Source organism: Somniosus microcephalus, chromosome 2 (assembly GCF_052327205.1).
Source record: "Somniosus microcephalus isolate GS21.2 chromosome 2, FLI_Smic_1.0, whole genome shotgun sequence".
Lineage (NCBI taxonomy): Eukaryota > Metazoa > Chordata > Chondrichthyes > Squaliformes > Somniosidae > Somniosus > Somniosus microcephalus.
The window spans coordinates 7,149,334-7,163,660 of NC_140988.1; the positions used below are offsets into that span (position 1 = coordinate 7,149,334).

The following is a 14,327-nucleotide window of genomic DNA, read 5'->3' on the forward strand; positions in this document are numbered from 1 at the left end:
AAAACATCATACTCTCTGAATCACGGATGTAACATCGGAGACAGACGCTGACTATCAGTGAGTGTGTGTCGGAGACAGACCCTGACTATCAGTGAGTGTGTGGGACAGACCCTGACTATCAGTGAGTGTGTGAGACAGACCCTGAGTATCAGTGAGTGTGTGGAAAAGACCCTGACTATCAGTGAGTGTGTGAGACAGACCCTGACTATCAGTGAGTGTGTGGGACAGACCCTCATTATCAGTGAGTGTGTGTCGGAGACAGACCCTGACTATCAGTGAGTGTGAGGGACAGACCCTGACTATCAGTGAGTGTGTGGGACAGACCCTGACTATCAGTGAGTGTGTGAGACAGACCCTGACTATCAGTGAGTGTGGGACAGACCCTGACTATCAGTGAGTGTGTGTGTGAGACAGACACTGACAATCAGTGAGTGTGTGTCGGAGACAGACCCTGACTATTAGTGAGCGTGTGAGACAGACCCTGACTATCAGTGAGTGTGTGAGACAGACCCTGGCTATCAGTGAGTGTGTGTCGGAGGCAGACCCTGACTATCAGTGAGTGTGTGTCGGAGACAGGCCCTGACTATCAGTGAGTGTGTGTGAGACAGACCCTGACTATCAGTGAGTGTGTGGGACAGACCCTGACTATCAGTGAGTGTGTGAGACAGACCCTGACTATCAGTGAGTGTGTGAGACAGACCCTGACTATCAGTGAGTGTGTGGGACAGACCCTGACTATCAGTGAGTGTGTGTTGGAGACAGGCCCTGACTATCAGTGAGTGTGTGTGAGACAGACCCTGACTATCAGTGAGTGTGTGTTGGAGACAGGCCCTGACTATCAGTGAGTGTGTGGGACAGACCCTGACTATCAGTGAGTGTGTGAGACAGACCCTGACTATCAGTGAGTGTGTGAGACAGACCCTGACTATCAGTGAGTGTGTGGGACAGACCCTGACTATCAGTGAGTGTGTGTTGGAGACAGGCCCTGACTATCAGTGAGTGTGTGTGAGACAGACCCTGACTATCAGTGAGTGTGTGTTGGAGACAGGCCCTGACTATCAGTGAGTGTGTGGGACAGACCCTGACTATCAGTGAGTGTGTGAGACAGACCCTGACTATCAGTGAGTGTGTGAGACAGACCCTGACTATCAGTGAGTGTGTGGGACAGACCCTGACGATCAGTGAGTGTGTGAGACAGACCCTGACTATCAGTGAGTGTGTGGGACAGACCCTGACTATCAGTGAGTGTGTGTCGGAGACAGACCCTGACTATTAGTGAGCGTGTGAGACAGACCCTGACTATCAGTGAGTATGTGAGACAGACCCTGACTATCAGTGAGTGTGTGTCGGAGACAGGCCCTGACTATCAGTGAGTGTGTGTGAGACAGACCCTGACTATCAGTGAGTGTGTGGGACAGACCCTGACTATCAGTGAGTGTGTGAGACAGACCCTGACTATCAGTGAGTGTGTGAGACAGACCCTGACTATCAGTGAGTGTGTGTTGGAGACAGGCCCTGACTATCAGTGAGTGTGTGTGAGACAGACCCTGACTATCAGTGAGTGTGTGGGACAGACCCTGACTATCAGTGAGTGTGTGAGACAGACCCTGACTATCAGTGAGTGTGTGTCGGAGGCAGACCCTGACTATCAGTGAGTGTGTGTCGGAGACAGGCCCTGACTATCAGTGAGTGTGTGTCGGAGACAGACCCTGACTATCAGTGAGTGTGTGTCGGAGACAGACCCTGACTATCAGTGAGTGTGTGGGACAGACCCTGACTATCAGTGCGTGTGTGGGACAGACCCTGACTATCAGTGAGTGTGTGGGACAGACCCTGACTATCAGTGAGTGTGTGTCGGAGACAGACCCTGACTATCAGTGAGTGTGTGTCGGAGACAGACCCTGACTATCAGTGAGTGTGTGGGACAGACCCTGACTATCAGTGCGTGTGTGGGACAGACCCTGACTATCAGTGAGTGTGTGGGACAGACCCTGACTATCAGTGAGTGTGTGTCGGAGGCAGACCCTGACTATCAGTGAGTGTGTGTCGGAGACAGGCCCTGACTATCAGTGAGTGTGTGTCGGAGACAGACCCTGACTATCAGTGAGTGTGTGTCGGAGACAGACCCTGACTATCAGTGAGTGTGTGGGACAGACCCTGACTATCAGTGCGTGTGTGGGACAGACCCTGAATATCAGTGAGTGTGTGTCGGAAACAGACTCTGACTATCAGTGAGTGTGTGGGACAGACCCTGACTATCAGTGAGTGTGTGTCGGAGACAGACCCTGACTATCAGTGAGTGTGTGTCGGAGACAGACCCTGACTATCAGTGAGTATGTGGGACAGACCCTGACTATCAGTGAGTGTGTGTCGGAGACAGACCCTGACTATCAGTGAGTGTGTGGGACAGACCCTGACTATCAGTGAGTGTGTGTCGGAGACAGACCCTGACTATCAGTGAGTGTGTGAGACAGACCCTGACTATCAGTGAGTGTGTGAGACAGACCCTGGCTATCAGTGAGTGTGTGAGACAGACCCTGACTATCAGTGAGTGTGTGAGACAGACCCTGACTATCAGTGAGTGTGTGTGGGACATACCCTGACTATCAGTGAGTGTGTGAGACAGACCCTGACTATCAGTGAGTGTGTGTGGGACATACCCTGACTATCAGTGAGTGTGTGGGACAGACCCTGACTATCAGTGAGTGTGTCGGAGACAGACCCTGACTATCAGTGCGTGTGTGGGACAGACCCTGACTATCAGTGAGTGTGTGTCGGAGACAGATCCTGACTATCAGTGAGTGTGTGGGACAGACCCTGACTATCAGTGCGTGTGTGGGACAGACCCTGACTATCAGTGAGTGTGTGGGACAGACCCTGACTATCAGTGAGTGTGTGTCGGAGACAGACCCTGACTATCAGTGAGTGTATGTGAGACAGACCCTGACTATCAGTGAGTGTGTGTCGGAGACAGACCCTGACTATCAGTGAGTGTGTGTGGGAGACAGGCCCTGACTATCAGTGAGTGTGTGTCGGAAACAGACCCTGACTATCAGTGAGTGTGTGGGACAGACCCTGACTATCAGTGAGTGTGTGTCGGAGACAGACCCTGACTATCAGTGAGTATGTGGGACAGACCCTGACTATCAGTGAGTGTGTGTCGGAGACAGACCCTGACTATCAGTGAGTGTGTGGGACAGACCCTGACTATCAGTGAGTGTGTGAGACAGACCCTGAGTATCAGTGAGTGTGTGGAAAAGACCCTGACTATCAGTGAGTGTGTGAGACAGACCCTGACTATCAGTGAGTGTGTGGGACAGACCCTCATTATCAGTGAGTGTGTGTCGGAGACAGACCCTGACTATCAGTGAGTGTGAGGGACAGACCCTGACTATCAGTGAGTGTGTGGGACAGACCCTGACTATCAGTGAGTGTGTGAGACAGACCCTGACTATCAGTGAGTGTGGGACAGACCCTGACTATCAGTGAGTGTGTGTGTGAGACAGACACTGACAATCAGTGAGTGTGTGTCGGAGACAGACCCTGACTATTAGTGAGCGTGTGAGACAGACCCTGACTATCAGTGAGTGTGTGAGACAGACCCTGGCTATCAGTGAGTGTGTGTCGGAGGCAGACCCTGACTATCAGTGAGTGTGTGTCGGAGACAGGCCCTGACTATCAGTGAGTGTGTGTGAGACAGACCCTGACTATCAGTGAGTGTGTGGGACAGACCCTGACTATCAGTGAGTGTGTGAGACAGACCCTGACTATCAGTGAGTGTGTGAGACAGACCCTGACTATCAGTGAGTGTGTGGGACAGACCCTGACTATCAGTGAGTGTGTGTTGGAGACAGGCCCTGACTATCAGTGAGTGTGTGTGAGACAGACCCTGACTATCAGTGAGTGTGTGTTGGAGACAGGCCCTGACTATCAGTGAGTGTGTGGGACAGACCCTGACTATCAGTGAGTGTGTGAGACAGACCCTGACTATCAGTGAGTGTGTGAGACAGACCCTGACTATCAGTGAGTGTGTGGGACAGACCCTGACTATCAGTGAGTGTGTGTTGGAGACAGGCCCTGACTATCAGTGAGTGTGTGTGAGACAGACCCTGACTATCAGTGAGTGTGTGTTGGAGACAGGCCCTGACTATCAGTGAGTGTGTGGGACAGACCCTGACTATCAGTGAGTGTGTGAGACAGACCCTGACTATCAGTGAGTGTGTGAGACAGACCCTGACTATCAGTGAGTGTGTGGGACAGACCCTGACGATCAGTGAGTGTGTGAGACAGACCCTGACTATCAGTGAGTGTGTGGGACAGACCCTGACTATCAGTGAGTGTGTGTCGGAGACAGACCCTGACTATTAGTGAGCGTGTGAGACAGACCCTGACTATCAGTGAGTATGTGAGACAGACCCTGACTATCAGTGAGTGTGTGTCGGAGACAGGCCCTGACTATCAGTGAGTGTGTGTGAGACAGACCCTGACTATCAGTGAGTGTGTGGGACAGACCCTGACTATCAGTGAGTGTGTGAGACAGACCCTGACTATCAGTGAGTGTGTGAGACAGACCCTGACTATCAGTGAGTGTGTGTTGGAGACAGGCCCTGACTATCAGTGAGTGTGTGTGAGACAGACCCTGACTATCAGTGAGTGTGTGGGACAGACCCTGACTATCAGTGAGTGTGTGAGACAGACCCTGACTATCAGTGAGTGTGTGTCGGAGGCAGACCCTGACTATCAGTGAGTGTGTGTCGGAGACAGGCCCTGACTATCAGTGAGTGTGTGTCGGAGACAGACCCTGACTATCAGTGAGTGTGTGTCGGAGACAGACCCTGACTATCAGTGAGTGTGTGGGACAGACCCTGACTATCAGTGCGTGTGTGGGACAGACCCTGACTATCAGTGAGTGTGTGGGACAGACCCTGACTATCAGTGAGTGTGTGTCGGAGACAGACCCTGACTATCAGTGAGTGTGTGTCGGAGACAGACCCTGACTATCAGTGAGTGTGTGGGACAGACCCTGACTATCAGTGCGTGTGTGGGACAGACCCTGACTATCAGTGAGTGTGTGGGACAGACCCTGACTATCAGTGAGTGTGTGTCGGAGGCAGACCCTGACTATCAGTGAGTGTGTGTCGGAGACAGGCCCTGACTATCAGTGAGTGTGTGTCGGAGACAGACCCTGACTATCAGTGAGTGTGTGTCGGAGACAGACCCTGACTATCAGTGAGTGTGTGGGACAGACCCTGACTATCAGTGCGTGTGTGGGACAGACCCTGAATATCAGTGAGTGTGTGTCGGAAACAGACTCTGACTATCAGTGAGTGTGTGGGACAGACCCTGACTATCAGTGAGTGTGTGTCGGAGACAGACCCTGACTATCAGTGAGTGTGTGTCGGAGACAGACCCTGACTATCAGTGAGTATGTGGGACAGACCCTGACTATCAGTGAGTGTGTGTCGGAGACAGACCCTGACTATCAGTGAGTGTGTGGGACAGACCCTGACTATCAGTGAGTGTGTGTCGGAGACAGACCCTGACTATCAGTGAGTGTGTGAGACAGACCCTGACTATCAGTGAGTGTGTGAGACAGACCCTGGCTATCAGTGAGTGTGTGAGACAGACCCTGACTATCAGTGAGTGTGTGAGACAGACCCTGACTATCAGTGAGTGTGTGTGGGACATACCCTGACTATCAGTGAGTGTGTGAGACAGACCCTGACTATCAGTGAGTGTGTGAGACAGACCCTGACTATCAGTGAGTGTGTGAGACAGACCCTGGCTATCAGTGAGTGTGTGAGACAGACCCTGACTATCAGTGAGTGTGTGAGACAGACCCTGACTATCAGTGAGTGTGTGTGGGACATACCCTGACTATCAGTGAGTGTGTGAGACAGACCCTGACTATCAGTGAGTGTGTGTGGGACATACCCTGACTATCAGTGAGTGTGTGGGACAGACCCTGACTATCAGTGAGTGTGTCGGAGACAGACCCTGACTATCAGTGCGTGTGTGGGACAGACCCTGACTATCAGTGAGTGTGTGTCGGAGACAGATCCTGACTATCAGTGAGTGTGTGGGACAGACCCTGACTATCAGTGCGTGTGTGGGACAGACCCTGACTATCAGTGAGTGTGTGGGACAGACCCTGACTATCAGTGAGTGTGTGTCGGAGACAGACCCTGACTATCAGTGAGTGTATGTGAGACAGACCCTGACTATCAGTGAGTGTGTGTCGGAGACAGACCCTGACTATCAGTGAGTGTGTGTGGGAGACAGGCCCTGACTATCAGTGAGTGTGTGTCGGAAACAGACCCTGACTATCAGTGAGTGTGTGGGACAGACCCTGACTATCAGTGAGTGTGTGTCGGAGACAGACCCTGACTATCAGTGAGTATGTGGGACAGACCCTGACTATCAGTGAGTGTGTGTCGGAGACAGACCCTGACTATCAGTGAGTGTGTGGGACAGACCCTGACTATCAGTGAGTGTGTGAGACAGACCCTGAGTATCAGTGAGTGTGTGGAAAAGACCCTGACTATCAGTGAGTGTGTGAGACAGACCCTGACTATCAGTGAGTGTGTGGGACAGACCCTCATTATCAGTGAGTGTGTGTCGGAGACAGACCCTGACTATCAGTGAGTGTGAGGGACAGACCCTGACTATCAGTGAGTGTGTGGGACAGACCCTGACTATCAGTGAGTGTGTGAGACAGACCCTGACTATCAGTGAGTGTGGGACAGACCCTGACTATCAGTGAGTGTGTGTGTGAGACAGACACTGACAATCAGTGAGTGTGTGTCGGAGACAGACCCTGACTATTAGTGAGCGTGTGAGACAGACCCTGACTATCAGTGAGTGTGTGAGACAGACCCTGGCTATCAGTGAGTGTGTGTCGGAGGCAGACCCTGACTATCAGTGAGTGTGTGTCGGAGACAGGCCCTGACTATCAGTGAGTGTGTGTGAGACAGACCCTGACTATCAGTGAGTGTGTGGGACAGACCCTGACTATCAGTGAGTGTGTGAGACAGACCCTGACTATCAGTGAGTGTGTGAGACAGACCCTGACTATCAGTGAGTGTGTGGGACAGACCCTGACTATCAGTGAGTGTGTGTTGGAGACAGGCCCTGACTATCAGTGAGTGTGTGTGAGACAGACCCTGACTATCAGTGAGTGTGTGTTGGAGACAGGCCCTGACTATCAGTGAGTGTGTGGGACAGACCCTGACTATCAGTGAGTGTGTGAGACAGACCCTGACTATCAGTGAGTGTGTGAGACAGACCCTGACTATCAGTGAGTGTGTGGGACAGACCCTGACTATCAGTGAGTGTGTGTTGGAGACAGGCCCTGACTATCAGTGAGTGTGTGTGAGACAGACCCTGACTATCAGTGAGTGTGTGTTGGAGACAGGCCCTGACTATCAGTGAGTGTGTGGGACAGACCCTGACTATCAGTGAGTGTGTGAGACAGACCCTGACTATCAGTGAGTGTGTGAGACAGACCCTGACTATCAGTGAGTGTGTGGGACAGACCCTGACGATCAGTGAGTGTGTGAGACAGACCCTGACTATCAGTGAGTGTGTGGGACAGACCCTGACTATCAGTGAGTGTGTGTCGGAGACAGACCCTGACTATTAGTGAGCGTGTGAGACAGACCCTGACTATCAGTGAGTATGTGAGACAGACCCTGACTATCAGTGAGTGTGTGTCGGAGACAGGCCCTGACTATCAGTGAGTGTGTGTGAGACAGACCCTGACTATCAGTGAGTGTGTGGGACAGACCCTGACTATCAGTGAGTGTGTGAGACAGACCCTGACTATCAGTGAGTGTGTGAGACAGACCCTGACTATCAGTGAGTGTGTGTTGGAGACAGGCCCTGACTATCAGTGAGTGTGTGTGAGACAGACCCTGACTATCAGTGAGTGTGTGGGACAGACCCTGACTATCAGTGAGTGTGTGAGACAGACCCTGACTATCAGTGAGTGTGTGTCGGAGGCAGACCCTGACTATCAGTGAGTGTGTGTCGGAGACAGGCCCTGACTATCAGTGAGTGTGTGTCGGAGACAGACCCTGACTATCAGTGAGTGTGTGTCGGAGACAGACCCTGACTATCAGTGAGTGTGTGGGACAGACCCTGACTATCAGTGCGTGTGTGGGACAGACCCTGACTATCAGTGAGTGTGTGGGACAGACCCTGACTATCAGTGAGTGTGTGTCGGAGACAGACCCTGACTATCAGTGAGTGTGTGTCGGAGACAGACCCTGACTATCAGTGAGTGTGTGGGACAGACCCTGACTATCAGTGCGTGTGTGGGACAGACCCTGACTATCAGTGAGTGTGTGGGACAGACCCTGACTATCAGTGAGTGTGTGTCGGAGGCAGACCCTGACTATCAGTGAGTGTGTGTCGGAGACAGGCCCTGACTATCAGTGAGTGTGTGTCGGAGACAGACCCTGACTATCAGTGAGTGTGTGTCGGAGACAGACCCTGACTATCAGTGAGTGTGTGGGACAGACCCTGACTATCAGTGCGTGTGTGGGACAGACCCTGAATATCAGTGAGTGTGTGTCGGAAACAGACTCTGACTATCAGTGAGTGTGTGGGACAGACCCTGACTATCAGTGAGTGTGTGTCGGAGACAGACCCTGACTATCAGTGAGTGTGTGTCGGAGACAGACCCTGACTATCAGTGAGTATGTGGGACAGACCCTGACTATCAGTGAGTGTGTGTCGGAGACAGACCCTGACTATCAGTGAGTGTGTGGGACAGACCCTGACTATCAGTGAGTGTGTGTCGGAGACAGACCCTGACTATCAGTGAGTGTGTGAGACAGACCCTGACTATCAGTGAGTGTGTGAGACAGACCCTGGCTATCAGTGAGTGTGTGAGACAGACCCTGACTATCAGTGAGTGTGTGAGACAGACCCTGACTATCAGTGAGTGTGTGTGGGACATACCCTGACTATCAGTGAGTGTGTGAGACAGACCCTGACTATCAGTGAGTGTGTGTGGGACATACCCTGACTATCAGTGAGTGTGTGGGACAGACCCTGACTATCAGTGAGTGTGTCGGAGACAGACCCTGACTATCAGTGCGTGTGTGGGACAGACCCTGACTATCAGTGAGTGTGTGTCGGAGACAGATCCTGACTATCAGTGAGTGTGTGGGACAGACCCTGACTATCAGTGCGTGTGTGGGACAGACCCTGACTATCAGTGAGTGTGTGGGACAGACCCTGACTATCAGTGAGTGTGTGTCGGAGACAGACCCTGACTATCAGTGAGTGTATGTGAGACAGACCCTGACTATCAGTGAGTGTGTGTCGGAGACAGACCCTGACTATCAGTGAGTGTGTGTGGGAGACAGGCCCTGACTATCAGTGAGTGTGTGTCGGAAACAGACCCTGACTATCAGTGAGTGTGTGTTGGAGACAGGCCCTGACTATCAGTGAGTGTGTGTGAGACAGACCCTGACTATCAGTGAGTGTGTGGGACAGACCCTGACTATCAGTGAGTGTGTGAGACAGACCCTGACTATCAGTGAGTGTGTGTCGGAGGCAGACCCTGACTATCAGTGAGTGTGTGTCGGAGACAGGCCCTGACTATCAGTGAGTGTGTGTCGGAGACAGACCCTGACTATCAGTGAGTGTGTGTCGGAGACAGACCCTGACTATCAGTGAGTGTGTGGGACAGACCCTGACTATCAGTGCGTGTGTGGGACAGACCCTGACTATCAGTGAGTGTGTGGGACAGACCCTGACTATCAGTGAGTGTGTGTCGGAGACAGACCCTGACTATCAGTGAGTGTGTGTCGGAGACAGACCCTGACTATCAGTGAGTGTGTGGGACAGACCCTGACTATCAGTGCGTGTGTGGGACAGACCCTGACTATCAGTGAGTGTGTGGGACAGACCCTGACTATCAGTGAGTGTGTGTCGGAGGCAGACCCTGACTATCAGTGAGTGTGTGTCGGAGACAGGCCCTGACTATCAGTGAGTGTGTGTCGGAGACAGACCCTGACTATCAGTGAGTGTGTGTCGGAGACAGACCCTGACTATCAGTGAGTGTGTGGGACAGACCCTGACTATCAGTGCGTGTGTGGGACAGACCCTGAATATCAGTGAGTGTGTGTCGGAAACAGACTCTGACTATCAGTGAGTGTGTGGGACAGACCCTGACTATCAGTGAGTGTGTGTCGGAGACAGACCCTGACTATCAGTGAGTGTGTGTCGGAGACAGACCCTGACTATCAGTGAGTATGTGGGACAGACCCTGACTATCAGTGAGTGTGTGTCGGAGACAGACCCTGACTATCAGTGAGTGTGTGGGACAGACCCTGACTATCAGTGAGTGTGTGTCGGAGACAGACCCTGACTATCAGTGAGTGTGTGAGACAGACCCTGACTATCAGTGAGTGTGTGAGACAGACCCTGGCTATCAGTGAGTGTGTGAGACAGACCCTGACTATCAGTGAGTGTGTGAGACAGACCCTGACTATCAGTGAGTGTGTGTGGGACATACCCTGACTATCAGTGAGTGTGTGAGACAGACCCTGACTATCAGTGAGTGTGTGTGGGACATACCCTGACTATCAGTGAGTGTGTGGGACAGACCCTGACTATCAGTGAGTGTGTCGGAGACAGACCCTGACTATCAGTGCGTGTGTGGGACAGACCCTGACTATCAGTGAGTGTGTGTCGGAGACAGATCCTGACTATCAGTGAGTGTGTGGGACAGACCCTGACTATCAGTGCGTGTGTGGGACAGACCCTGACTATCAGTGAGTGTGTGGGACAGACCCTGACTATCAGTGAGTGTGTGTCGGAGACAGACCCTGACTATCAGTGAGTGTATGTGAGACAGACCCTGACTATCAGTGAGTGTGTGTCGGAGACAGACCCTGACTATCAGTGAGTGTGTGTGGGAGACAGGCCCTGACTATCAGTGAGTGTGTGTCGGAAACAGACCCTGACTATCAGTGAGTGTGTGTGGGACAGACCCTGACTATCAGTGAGTGTGTGTGGGACAGACCCTGACTATCAGTGAGTGTGTGGGACAGACCCTGACTATCAGTGAGTGTGTGGGACAGACCCTGACTATCAGTGAGTGTGTGTGGGACAGACCCTGACTATCAGTGAGTGTGTGTGGGACAGACGATGACTATCAGTGAGTGTGTGTGGGACAGACCCTGACTATCAGTGAGTGTGTGGAACAGACCCTGACTATCAGTGAGTGTGTCGGAGACAGACCCTGACTATCAGTGAGTGTGTGTCGGAGGCAGACCCTGACTATCAGTGAGTGTATGTGAGTCAGACCCTGACTATCAGTGTGTGTGTGTCGGAGACAGGCTCTGGCTCTCAGTGAACGTGTGTCGAGAGGGGAGCCATTATGTGGTAGCCCTATTGCTGCTCCAAGCTCTCACCTAGTGAGATTCCGTGCTGCAAAAAGTCTCCTCCGGTTACTCCTACAATGTACTGTGAATGCAGCAGATAGCCCGGCAATGTCTGCATATCAGTTGACACTGACACACACTAATGGTACACCAAACAGATATATATATAGAATATTTCTTTAACCCCCATATGTATTGTACATATAATAGTTTTGGCTTTCCATATTAGACTGTGTTCTTCAATTCTTGTGTTCCTGACATTCTTATTCCTGTCCCGTCACTGAAAGAATAACCCATAAACAATGCTAAATAAAATTACTGAGCTAACAGCACTGATGATACTCCCGGCCTCTCCCAGCAGCTTCCTTGAGTTGCAGGGACACACTATCAGTATGTTGACCGCTCCGTCCTCCTCCATCGCCTCTCCTCCCTCGTCCAGCTGGGTGGGACTGCTCTCGCCTGGTTCCATTCTGATCTAGCCAGTCATAGCCAGAGAATCACCTGCAATGGCTGCTCTTGCCCCTCCCGCGCCAGAACCTCTGGAGCCCCCCAAGGATCTATCCTTGGCCCCCCTCCTATTTCTCATCTACATGCTGCCCCTCGGCGACATCATCTGAAAACAGAACAGCTGGTTCCACATGTACGCTGGTGATAGACGACTCTCATCACCTGCCTCCCGTTGTTGTTGACTCTCACTTGCCCTCAGCTCCTTGTATACACTCTCAACAACAACAATTTGCATTTATGTAGCAGCTTTAATGTAGTAAAACATCCCAAGGCGCTTCACAGGAGCGTTAATCAGTCACAAATTTGACATCGAGCATTTTTGAGAATGTAACTAGTAAAATAGATAAGGGAGAACCAGTGGATGTGGTGTATTTGGACTTTCAGAAGGCTTTCGATAAGGTCCCGCATAAGAGGTTAGCGTGTAAAGTTAAGGCACATGGGATTGGGGGCAAGGTATTGACTTGGATAGAGAACTGGTTGGCAGACAGAAAGCAAAGAGTTGGAATAAACGGGTCTTTTTCCGAGTGGCAGGCAGTGACTAGTGGGGTACCACAGGGATCGGTCCTTGGACCCCAGCTATTCACAATATATATTAATGATCTAGACAAGGGAACTAGATGTAATATCTCCAAATTTGCGGACGACACAAAGCTGGGTGGGCGTGTGTGCTGTGAGGAGGATGCCGAAAAACTACAGGATGATTTGGACAGGTTGGGTGATTGGGCAGAAGCATGGCAGATGCAATATAACATGGATAAATGTGAGGTTATCCACTTTGGTGGCAAAAACAGGAAGGCAGATTATTATCTGAATGGCAATAGATTGGGAGAAGGGGAAGTGCAACGAGACCTGGGTGTCCTTGTGCACCAGTCGCTGAAGGTAAGCATGCAGGTGCAGCAGGCGGTTAAGAAGGCAAATGGTATGTTGGCCTTCGTAGCGACAGGGTTTGAGTACAGGAACAAGGGTGTCTTGCTGCAGTTGTACAGGGCCTTGGTAAGACCACATCTTGAGTATTGTGTGCAGTTTTGGTCGCCTTATCTGAGGAAGGATGTTCTTGCCATGGAAGGAGTTCAGCGAAGATTCACCAGGTTGATACCTGGGATGGCAGGAATGACGTATGAGGAGAGATTGGGTCGATTGGGCTTGTACTCGCTAGAGTTTAGAAGAATGAGAGGGGATCTCATTGAAACTTATAAAATTCTGACAGGATTAGACAGACTAGATGCAGGAAGGATGTTCCCGATGGTCGGGGAGTCCAGAACCAGGGGTCACAGTCTAAGGATAAGGGGTAAGCCATTTAGGACAGAGATGAGGAGGAATTTCTTCACCCAGAGAGTGGTGAACCTGTGGAATTCTCTACCACAGAAGGCAGTTGAGGCCAATTCATTAAATATATTCAAGAAGGAGTTGGATATATTTCTTAAGGCTAAAGGGATCAAGGGGTATGGGGAGAAAGCAGGGACCGGGTACTGAATTTGGATGATCAGCCATGATCGCATTGAATGGCGGAGCAGGCTCGAGGGGCCGAATGGCCTACTCCTGCTCCTATCTTCTATGTTTCTATGGGCCACATAAAGAGATATTAGGCCAGGTGACCAAAAGCTTGGTCATAGAGGTAGGTTTTAGGAGCGTCCTAAAGGAGGAGAGCGAGGTAGAGTGTCGGAGAGGTTTAGGGAGGTAATTCCAGAGCTTAGGGCCCAGACAGCTAAAGGCACGGCCGCCAATGGTAGAGCGATAGAAATCAGGGATGTGCAAGAGGCCAGAATTGAAGGAGTGCAGAGATCTCAGAGGGTTGTAGGGCTGGAGGAGATTACAGAGATAGGGAGGGGGCGAGACCACTTATCAGCCCAAGCCTGGATGTTGTCCAGGTCTTGCTACATGCGGGCACCAACTGCTTCATTATCTGAGGAGTTGCGAATGGAACTGAACACTGTGCAATCATCAGTGAACATCCCCACTTCTGACCTTATGCTGGAGGGAAGATCATTGATGAAGCAACTGGCGATGGTTGGGCCTAGGACTCTGCCCTGAGGAACTCCTGGGGCTGAGATGATTGGCCTCCAACAATCACAACCGTCTTCCTTTGTGCTAGGTATGACTCCAGCCAGTGGAGAGTTTTCCCCCCCGATTCCCATTGACTTCAGTTTTACTGGGGCTCCTTGATGCCACACTTGGTCAAATGCTGCCTTGATGTCAAGGGCAGTCACTCTCACCTCACCTCTGGAATTCAGCTCTTTTGTCCATGTTTGGACCAAGGCTGTAATGAGGTCTGGAGCCGAGTGGTCCTGGCGGAACCCAAACTGAGCATTGCCCTGTCTAAATGTCCTTTTTCAATTAATTCCTTTTTTTTACCCTCCTCTCCAAATAAATATTGGCCCAGGACACCGGGGAGTACTCCCCTACTCGTCTTCGAAATAGTGC

General features: G+C 51.4%; 1 protein-coding gene across 2 annotated transcripts in view; it reads right to left on the reverse strand.

Annotated features, from left to right (window-relative positions):
- The window catches only part of LOC147122524 (putative E3 ubiquitin-protein ligase HERC4), a 128,611-nt gene that overhangs the window by 99,023 nt on the left and 15,261 nt on the right, over positions 1 to 14,327 (reverse strand). The gene's annotated exons all lie outside the window — the stretch shown is intronic.